Source organism: Miscanthus floridulus, unplaced genomic scaffold (genome assembly GCF_019320115.1).
Source record: "Miscanthus floridulus cultivar M001 unplaced genomic scaffold, ASM1932011v1 fs_107_2_3, whole genome shotgun sequence".
Taxonomy (NCBI): domain Eukaryota; kingdom Viridiplantae; phylum Streptophyta; class Magnoliopsida; order Poales; family Poaceae; genus Miscanthus; species Miscanthus floridulus.
In genome coordinates this window covers 82049-91655 of record NW_027096195.1, presented here as the reverse complement: position 1 = coordinate 91655, position 9607 = coordinate 82049, and the positions used below count along the sequence as shown (strand labels likewise).

Here is a 9607-nt window from a genome sequence, read left to right as displayed (position 1 = left end):
CTCCCTCTCCCTTCCCGCACGGCCTAGCTCCGCACGCCTACGCCGTGCGTGAGCTTTCTTCTCTTCCGTTGATAGAACTAGCCCACATGTGAGTGCTTCTTCTTCCCCATGCTATACCTGGGCTGGATTCCTCCGCCGCACCGACGTCCGTGTCCATCCCCGCCATGCCTCGATGCCATGTCACTCATGCCTCTGCGCCCTTAAATAGACACCCGAGCTTGCACTACCCCCTATCCCACCTCCTAGCAAGGTCTTCGCCCACGCGAGCCCACAACCGTGCCTTGCCCTAGCACCACCGTGAGAGCCACCGTTCGTCGAACGCCTGCCACTGCCGTCGCTTTCTGGTCGTTCCTTTTAGCTCCGGTGAGATCCCCATCTCCTCCACTCTCCCCCCGTGTCTCCGGTGAGTCGGTAATGGCGCCGCCGTCGCCCACCTCACCACCGGCCCTGTTCCGGCCAGGCTCTCTCTCTCTCCCCTCTGAGTGAATCTAGGCCATCCAATTCTAATCCGACGGTCCCAGGTGAAAGATACCCTTTCATCTTAGAATCTTACAAAAGAGCCCTTACAATTACTTGAGGCTTAACCTGTAGTCCAAAACATCTTTCCCGATTCCATTTTCTTCTTTTGAAAGCGTATTTTTGTTCGTTTAGATTAAAAATATGTTTTCAGCTATTTACAGTTTTGCCACTCAACTTGTTTTAGCCATAAAATCTCCGTTTTAACTCCGATTTGATCCATTCAAGTTCCATTAGGTTCATAATTAAGTGATCTACATGTTTATGCTACTGTTAAGTAGGTTTCCAACTTTTAAAATTTGAGATTATATTTAATCTATTATTTTACTAAAGGAAAACTTGTTTAATTCATAACTTCTTCGTTTTAGCTCCGATTTTTGTGATCTTCGCGTTTGTGTGTTTGTAGCGAGACGTAGTTTTGTTTTCCAAACTTTTCATCTTGATTTTATGTTGTTGGTGTACTGTTCTAATCTATAGCTTTGTTTGCTTTGCATGATTGCTCCTGGATGCTTGTATGTTGCTATGTTATTGAGTATAGACGGTGAGCAATTCATGGGAGACCAAGACTACTACTTTGACCAGCAGGAATAGCTAGAGTACTTTGCTCAAGGCAAGTATAGCATGGGTTCATCCTTGTTTCCTATTCATGTTAATTCATTAAATTCATGTTGCATGTGTCACCTTGATTGGGATTCCCCCTAGAATTGAACTTTTACCTTATTACCTACAGGGTTATGCATTGGGTAGCTTTGCTTGTGCTCAATTAAACCATGATCTTGTAACTTGACTAATGGTATATGCAATAAACATTAAAATATGACTTTTTAGCAACATGGAAACAGGGGGCTGGAGTATTTAGCTACTTTCTAAATGCTTCAGATTCCTCTCCTTAAGGACTTATCTATAAGTGATCATCCGAGACTTACAGTATAGCTATGACGGCTACATGGCTCTGGCTTTAGCTTAGTATGAGGACCTTTTCTAGCTTGTTAGAGGTTACGTTCATGGTGGAAGAGGGGTGTGTTCTAGGTTGGATATAGTGCAACGTCTGTCCGTTAGTGTATAGGTTGCGTGTCATTGTGCCTGTCGGAAGGGGAGCTCTACATTCATAGGCCACAGAAACCTAGTGGCCCTAACTTGTTAGATGAACCTTTGAAAGGCTTCATAGTGACCCCTGCTTGCTCACCTTGGAAGTGTTTTGTGAGTTATAAACCCGAGCATATGGGTGTCATGACTCACAGTGAAAGTGTACAACCTCTATAGAGTGTAAAACTAGTATATTAGCCGTGCTCATGATCACAAGCGGCCTTGGAACCCTTACGGAATAGATGAACACTAAGGATTATCTAGTTATGCTATTCATTATTTATGTTTACATTTGATCATGTGTTTTGCATCGAGAATTGAAACAACTTGTTGCTACTCTAAAGCTAAAACTGTGACAACTAAAAGATGAATGCTGTTAAACCCTGTGTCAAGCCTTTTGAGCCTCATGAACCCAATGTTACACTTGTTTATTAGGACATGTACTTACGCTTGTTTATTTTCATTATTTGTATAAAAATCCCAGATGGGTAACAGATGGATATGGGTATGATGATTTTCTTGAGGACTTCTAGACTTGTGGTCAACCAGTCGACGTCCCTGTGAAATGGAGCTTCCGCGAGAGATCTTTTATTACTTCCGCTATATCTATGTGAAGACTTTGTCTTAATATTCGTGATGTAATAAACACTTGTGATGATACTATTCATAATTTGTTGGCTTATGTGTGTGACTAATCTCTAGGCGCACATAAGATTTTGCATCCTATTTTATCCATAAAATTAGGTGTGACAGATAGCAACAAGAACTTGGAGCATTTATTTGGTGGATGGAACCTATCAAGAATATTTTTGTTGCTTACTCCTAGTGTAGGAGTAAAACATTTTTGGGTGGATCTAGATGGAATGCATGTTTTTGTGCCTACCCCCAGTGTAGTAGTAGTGCATCTATGGGTGGTGTGTATATGATCTTGATTTTAAGAGAATGACAAACCTCTCATAAGGATCAACAAAGCTTGACCAAACTCAATGCAAAACAAGTAGCATATAATAGTGGAAGTTTTCTGAGCCTAAATATCATGTTTGGCTCTGGTAGGAATTCAAGCTTTGTCATATAGGAACTCATCATGTTGCCTTTTTATGTTTTTTCAAAGGAAATCTCCAGAATTTTAGTATCACTTGGAATAAGATAAATAGCAGCTTCGACCTTCTCATATCATATCCGTCAATTACCTAGACTTAGATCAAGCATTGCTACCCACGAGTTTCAAGTTCAGAGTAAATTCTTATGTCAAAATAATTTTATCCAAAACTTGGGAGAATTCAAGGCTGAAAAACTAGGTACTTGAAAGGAATTATAATAGAGCAACTATTCATCATTTCCATTGTGAGATATTATCTTCAAGTTCTTTTTATTTATTCAACTCTTAAAAATAGAAATTTAAAGCAAACTTTATACACACTCTTTTATTTGGTTTTCATTTTTTTAGATCACACCTTACTAATATATACAAGATAAAGACAAACTTTTATTTTGTTTTTTTAACTAAATATAAGCAAACTCAAAAATAAATAAAGAAAAGGAAAAGGAAACAAAATACTAGAAAACAAAACTTATCTTAGATAACGAGGGATCCTCCTCCCCCAAGTTGGGTGTTGCTGTAGTCGATCAGAATGATGGGTCAAAGTTGAACTTCTAGAATAGATAGCTCAAGTTCTCATTCTCCTGCTGCTGGTGTTGCTGGATGTTGGTGAGGCGATCTGCCACTTCTGCTTGCCACTGGGAGTGCTAGTGAAGCATGTTTCGAATGTCTTGTTATGTCTCTTTAATGTTTGTCAACCTAGTGTTGAGGCGGGCATGCTCCATCTACTGGTCATGGTAGCCCATTGGTTGATCATGATAGCCACAGGCAGAGAAGGACATACGTCCTCCCTGGTGGCCGCTTGAAACTTCTTCATATGGCTGCTGCTGATAGTAGTCAAAATTGCCATGGTGCCATTGCTCACTTGAGCCCTGCTATAGGAGCTCTCAAAGTGGTGAGGAGCGGGCTGCTCCCAACCAGCATGCTCAGGCTAGTACATGCAGGAAGATCCCATCTAATCCCAGTCTGCATAGCTGGTGAAAGCCAGTCCCTCTGAAATTGGATCATCACCACAGTACCAGGGCTATGGGTTGCGAGTTATCCTTGCCCTGTAAATCAAAGACAAAAGAATCCACCGTATACAAACCAAGGTTCTAGTTTGGTAATAGAATCTCGGTTGTATAGTCCATGTACATCATGACAAGTTTCCCATCCTTATTCTTTTTCAACATGTGTGCTTGGAGAAAATATTCATAGTCGATATAACAATGGGGAATGTCATCATTGTAAACAACAGAAGCATTTTCTAAAAGACCCAAATTTTTGGCTATGTGGGTGACCAGAGAAGTACACCCAACATCTCCCTTAAGTTCAAGAATTTCTTTCTATTATTTCATCATAAATTTGACCAGGTGAAACCTTTTTTCTCTTAACCATGGCATAGAGCAGTTTAAGTTCATCATTCCTTACAGTGTGAAAATCATTTTTAGGAAAAAGAAAATCCTAGCCTTTTATGCATAAAGTGCATGGTAGGGTGATAATTTCATTTGTATGAGGACAGGTAACAAGTAGGTTCTTTAGATATTTCTCTCCAAAATTTTGTCATATCGAAATCTTGTATAGCGGTGTCTACTTCAAGTACACACTAAGCATAGAATCCTAGAAGCTCACTAAAATTCTTCCAGGGAATAGAAAAGTCTTTCCCAAACAGTCTAAATGTAATTTTCAGAATCACTGGTTTGAAAGGTGCATAGAAATTCTAGTGTTAAGAGTTTAGACCCCTGGCTCATCAATTTGCCAAACATTTTCCCATCTAATAGTTTTAAATATGATTCCAAATTCAGTGTCCATACTTATGGAGCACAGAAGGGTTGGGTCATAGGCAGGAGTAAGAATGAACCTTCGAGTCTTCAGTTGCTTGAAGGCGTCTTTCTCCATCTTGTTTTGGAGCTTGAGCTAGCTTCTCTTCTAGAAGAATGTTCCTTCTAGCAGGGGAAGACTAGGACTATGCTCTGAATAGCGGGAGATGAAGTATTAATCTGCATGTCGGTGCTCACCTAGGATGAAGAGCTTCTCAGTCGAATGAAACAATGCCAGCCCGCTTGAGCTTGCCCAAATACTTGCTCATCTTCCTACAAAATAAACACAAGACGACACAACTCGTGGAATGGGTTAGGAAAATAGAAATGTCAGTGGTTAGCCATCCTAGAGTCAGTCGTTCGAGGGTCAGTTATCCGAGGTTGCCTAATGAATTTTTGTAATCAAGATTTTGGCAAAACTTCTCTCTTAACTCAATTGTAACAACACTTCTACTTTTAAACCTTCACACTTCTACTTTTAATTTCTCTCACCCCTTGCTCAAATTTTAGCAACACTTCCACTCTAAAACTTCCTCTTCTTTCCTAATTGTAAAATCACTTCTACTAAGTGAATTTTTCAAACTACAAAATTGGAGTTTGGAATTTTGAACTTGGGATACTTGATTGTAGTTGTGGTTGTGGCCTGAGAGCAAGCAGGAGGGGTGGTATTCATAGGCAGGAGAGCAGCAGGCCGGCTGGCGAAGTGGATGGGGTTGGCTGGCCCCCCATGGTGGCCAATTGGCCTCCTCTTCCTCTAGATATTTCTTTGCTTAGTGCTTAAGCAAATTATCTTCTTCTTTTGGTGGAGAGTGGAGTTGGACGGTGCAGAGTGGAGATGGAGGTGGAAATGGAGTTGATAGAAGTGATGGATGGTGGTTCAGTGGGTCCCTTATGTCTGTATTTTTAGATTTTTACGCTTCCACGGTAAATATTTATTATGGGTTTTTACGCTCCGTAAAAATTATTTACATGGGGCTTGGATTTATATAATGCCATGATGAGAATTTTTATTTTTTAATGTAGATGTTGAAAAGTACATATGCTAAGGTAAAAGTAAATTTATGCAAAGTAAATAAGGATAACTACCGATTTACCTCCCGGTGAGGGTTCGGAATTTTAAGTCCATCGAACCGGACTTCTTCGTTCGTGTTTATTCTTTGGGTGCATCCATTGGTCCTGGAGATGGAGACCTTGATGGTTGTTCTTGCTTCTCACACCATTCCAAATTAGCGCATTGTTCTGGTCTTGGCTTGAAGGCAAATCGTTCTTCCTTGCTGTTAATATGGAATTCGGCTCTAACATCAATGTGTGCATTTGTAGTGCTCAGGAAAGGTCTCCTAATAATGAGGGGTGTCTTCATGTCTTCTTGCATGTCAAGTACTACAAAATCCACTAGAACAAAGAAGTTTCCTATTTTTACCAGAATATTTTTGGCAATTCCTATGGGGTTGTGGACCGATTGGTCGGACTAGTTGCAGACACATTGATGTTGGCATGAGTGTTGAATAGTTGAGCTTGTCGAAAGCCTTCTTGGGGATGACACTGACGCTTGCTCCAAGATCGCATAGCGCATTCTCAAAATTCAAGTTTTTGATCAAACAATCAATCGTGGGACATCCTAGGATCCTTCTTCTTCACTGATGATGTATTAAGGATGGTGGCACTACACTCCTTCGTTAACTTAATTACCTCAATGGTGGGCAGTGGTCGTTTGTTGTTGAGGATGTCTTGGAGATACTTTCGCTTAGGTGGGTACCTGAATAGCATCTAGTAGAGGAATATTGATATATAACTTTTGAATTACCTCTACAAACTTACCAAACTGCTCATCCATTTTAGCTTTTTTATTTCTGCAGTGGAAATGGTAGGAAGGTGGTGTCATGAAAATCTTGAATCATTTCTTGTGCTTGTGGCTCAACTTGTTCCACTTCATCGTCCTTCTTCTCCTCTTGTGCTGCTGTCGGTGTCTTACCTGTCCTTGTTGGATATGGTGGATCACGAGTAGTCTTACCACCTCTTGTGGTTATGGCAGTTGACCTTCTCAAGGTTAGTAGCAGCAGGTAGAGTAGCAGCCAACTAGGCTAATTGTGATTCTATCTATTTATTACAACTAAGTTGGTCTTTGATGGCAAAAGAAAACTATTCATTTTAGTATTTATGTTTTGTAGGACCTTATCATTAAAAGCAAGCTTCTTAGAACTATTTTCATTAATCTTGGCTTATTCTGAAAGATGGTTGCTTAGGTTTAGGAGAATAATTACCTGGGTACTTACCTTGGTAAGTTAACCATTGTTGTTGTTGACCCCATCCTTGTCTCTGTTGTTGTGGAGCAGAATTGTTGACGATGATGTTTGCATCTTCTTGAGATTTGGGGAAATCAACCCCAAATATTCTCCACATATGTTTTGGGAATTAAAGGCATGTTGAATGCCCTGACGATCTTTCTTGTAATTGGCTCGCTGTTCAAGCCAATTCAATAGTATGTCCATCTTAGTTGGCAGTGGACACACCACTTCTGGTACTTCTTCACTCGTTTTGCATGCTTGAATATTGCATTGGGACTAGCCTTGATTAGAGGCTATCTTCTCCATGAGAGTTTCTGCTTTTCCAAGGGTGAGTGACATAAATGATCCTCTAGCAGTGGCATCTAGTTGTTCATGAGCTTTCTAAGTTAATCTATGGTAAATTTTTTGCATGAACAACCAATCTTCCATTCTATGATGAGGACAATCTAAAATGTATTCTTGAAAACTGTTTCCATGCTTCTTGAATGGTTTCTCCTTTCTGTTGTTGGAAGTTAGAAATCTTTCCTCTTAAGGCATTGGTCTTCCCTATAGGGAAGAATTTTACTAAAAAGGCCTTCGAACATTTTGCCCATGTGTTGATGTTATCTTTATTGGTGTAGAACCATTGCTTCGCCCTTCCCACTAATGATAATGGAAATAGGTGCAGTAGTATGATATCTTGAGTAATGTCCTTGATGGTGATTGTGCTACTTATCTCTAGGAAATTTTGAAGATGAGCACTAGCATCTTCATGTGACTTTTCGCTGAATGGAGTAGCATGCACCATATTGATGAGGCTTAGCTTGAGCTCAAACTCAAGTTTATTGGTTTTGAGTGTTGGTGTAGTGTGAATGTTCTCAGTGCTTGGAGTAGAGAACTCACATAGAGTCTTTTCAGCCATAGCTTCAGAAACTGGCGTTGAGCTTCCTCTTGATTGGTTTGATTATGATTGCCAGAATTTGTTGATGAATCAGAACCAATCTTGCAATACCCTGTATAAGATATGAACAAAGTCAAACAAGGGTAAGCCTGCAAAAGTAGAGGTATAAAGTTATGATCTCATCTATAAGTATTTATTTGATCAATTCTCTATAGCCATGTGCCCCTCCCCTGCAATGGTGCTAGAAATGCTTGTCGACATTCCTGAGGATCACTCTTTTACTAAGTTGTCATCCCTAGCAATGACGTCAGAATTGTGTTATTGGTAATTATTAAGAATACTTGTAATTATCTACAAGCGCACAGATAATATACCATTGTAGCATTTCACCTAGGAGAATACCAGATATCATTATTTATATTTTTGCACAGGGAGGAGCGATGGGGTGGCAAGAGATATTGACAAATATGCATACATATTACAAGATCATTAACTCTCATGCTATAGTAGGGGTAAGTCAAATGATAAATAAATGATAAGTGTAAGGCATTGATAGTAATCTAGAGATAGAAATAGATACTCATAAATATAGTATGGCTAGGTAGGATATTAGTTAAGAGCAAAAGATTCCTAAGTCATTCCTTAATTACTAAGTCTTTTATACACTCAAGTATATACACTCTCATCTATAGCATAATTAACTTTGGATCTATGCATAAGGAACATTACTAAGGAATATCAAGAACATTGGTTGACTCCCTTCACAATCGGGTTCTACTTGCTCTACAGACGAGGAGTGGACTACAAAGGACTCAATGGGAGTGTCACATCCGTGATCTACCACACAACCTAGAGTGTAGAGTGCATCCACAGGTAAACAATATTTAAGCACCATGCTTACATAATGTCAACCACTTAACTTACTCAAGTATTGAGCTAAGTACTTTGCGAACATATGCATAAATTCATCATCAATCATAACTATATCAAGCATATAACTAGAGCAAACTAGGAACATAATAAATAGAAACATAACATTGAAGTAGCACAAAGTCATAAAATAAATAGGGATACAATGGATATACCAGCCTCTAGATGGTGAATCCAGAATTCAGAAGCAGTTGCCCAAACTATACTTGAACCTCTAGCTGGCCTAGACTAGAACTTTGAAGAATTGGAGCTCTATTCTCTTCTCTATGAAAAACCCTAATTTCTGATCTTATCTTAACTTATGGCTAATCTTTTTTAAGGGAGGGGGCAGGGGCTGGTATATATAGGTCAGAGCATCAATTCTAGACCTTTGGATCAAACTGACTTGAATAAACGGCATAGATGCAATCTTGGAGGCGATGGAGAACCAACATAATAACGGGAGGCCTCTGCTTCGATGTGGTGTCCTCTTGAGTCTTTGGGAACCTTCTAGGTTGTTTTCATTACGGATAAGCATGATTTAATTTGATGTTTTGATCCCCCTTGATGGTTTCCTAGATAAACCCTGCTGAAAATACAGATTCACCAAAACTCATGGAAATTGTCAGTTTAAACCCCTAAGTCTATGCTGGTGATCATTTTTATGCATTTATTCAAGTTATGTTGGTGGTTTATAACGGATGGTAACTACCGTCAATAGCTATACCCCCAAGAAAGGCAAGGCGACCTTTGCTCCTTGCAAGACTAGCTTTGAGAAGAACAATGGTCGGTATTACCATAGTTGCAAGCAAGTTGGTCACAAAGAGTATGATTGTAAGAACAAAATCAAATCCACTAATATATCCTCAATCAAGTTTGATTCTTGTTATTTGCTTACAAAGGGTGCCAATGGTGTGAAGGCTAAGTTTATTGGTGCATCTATGTTGGGCCTAAAGAAGAAGGTCATTTTGGGTAACAAAGAGCTTAGTGATTAACCTTCAAGGACCCAAGCAAGTTTGGGTATCTAAAAAGA

At 39.6% G+C, this 9607-nt stretch overlaps 1 non-coding gene across 1 annotated transcript; it reads left to right on the top strand.

Annotated features, from left to right (window-relative positions):
- The first annotated feature begins 7212 nt into the window (after positions 1-7212).
- LOC136530329 (small nucleolar RNA R71) lies at positions 7213-7320 on the top strand. The gene has a single exon (XR_010777748.1). It is a non-coding gene; the product is annotated as a small nucleolar RNA R71 (small nucleolar RNA).
- The last annotated feature ends 2287 nt before the right edge of the window (positions 7321-9607 follow it).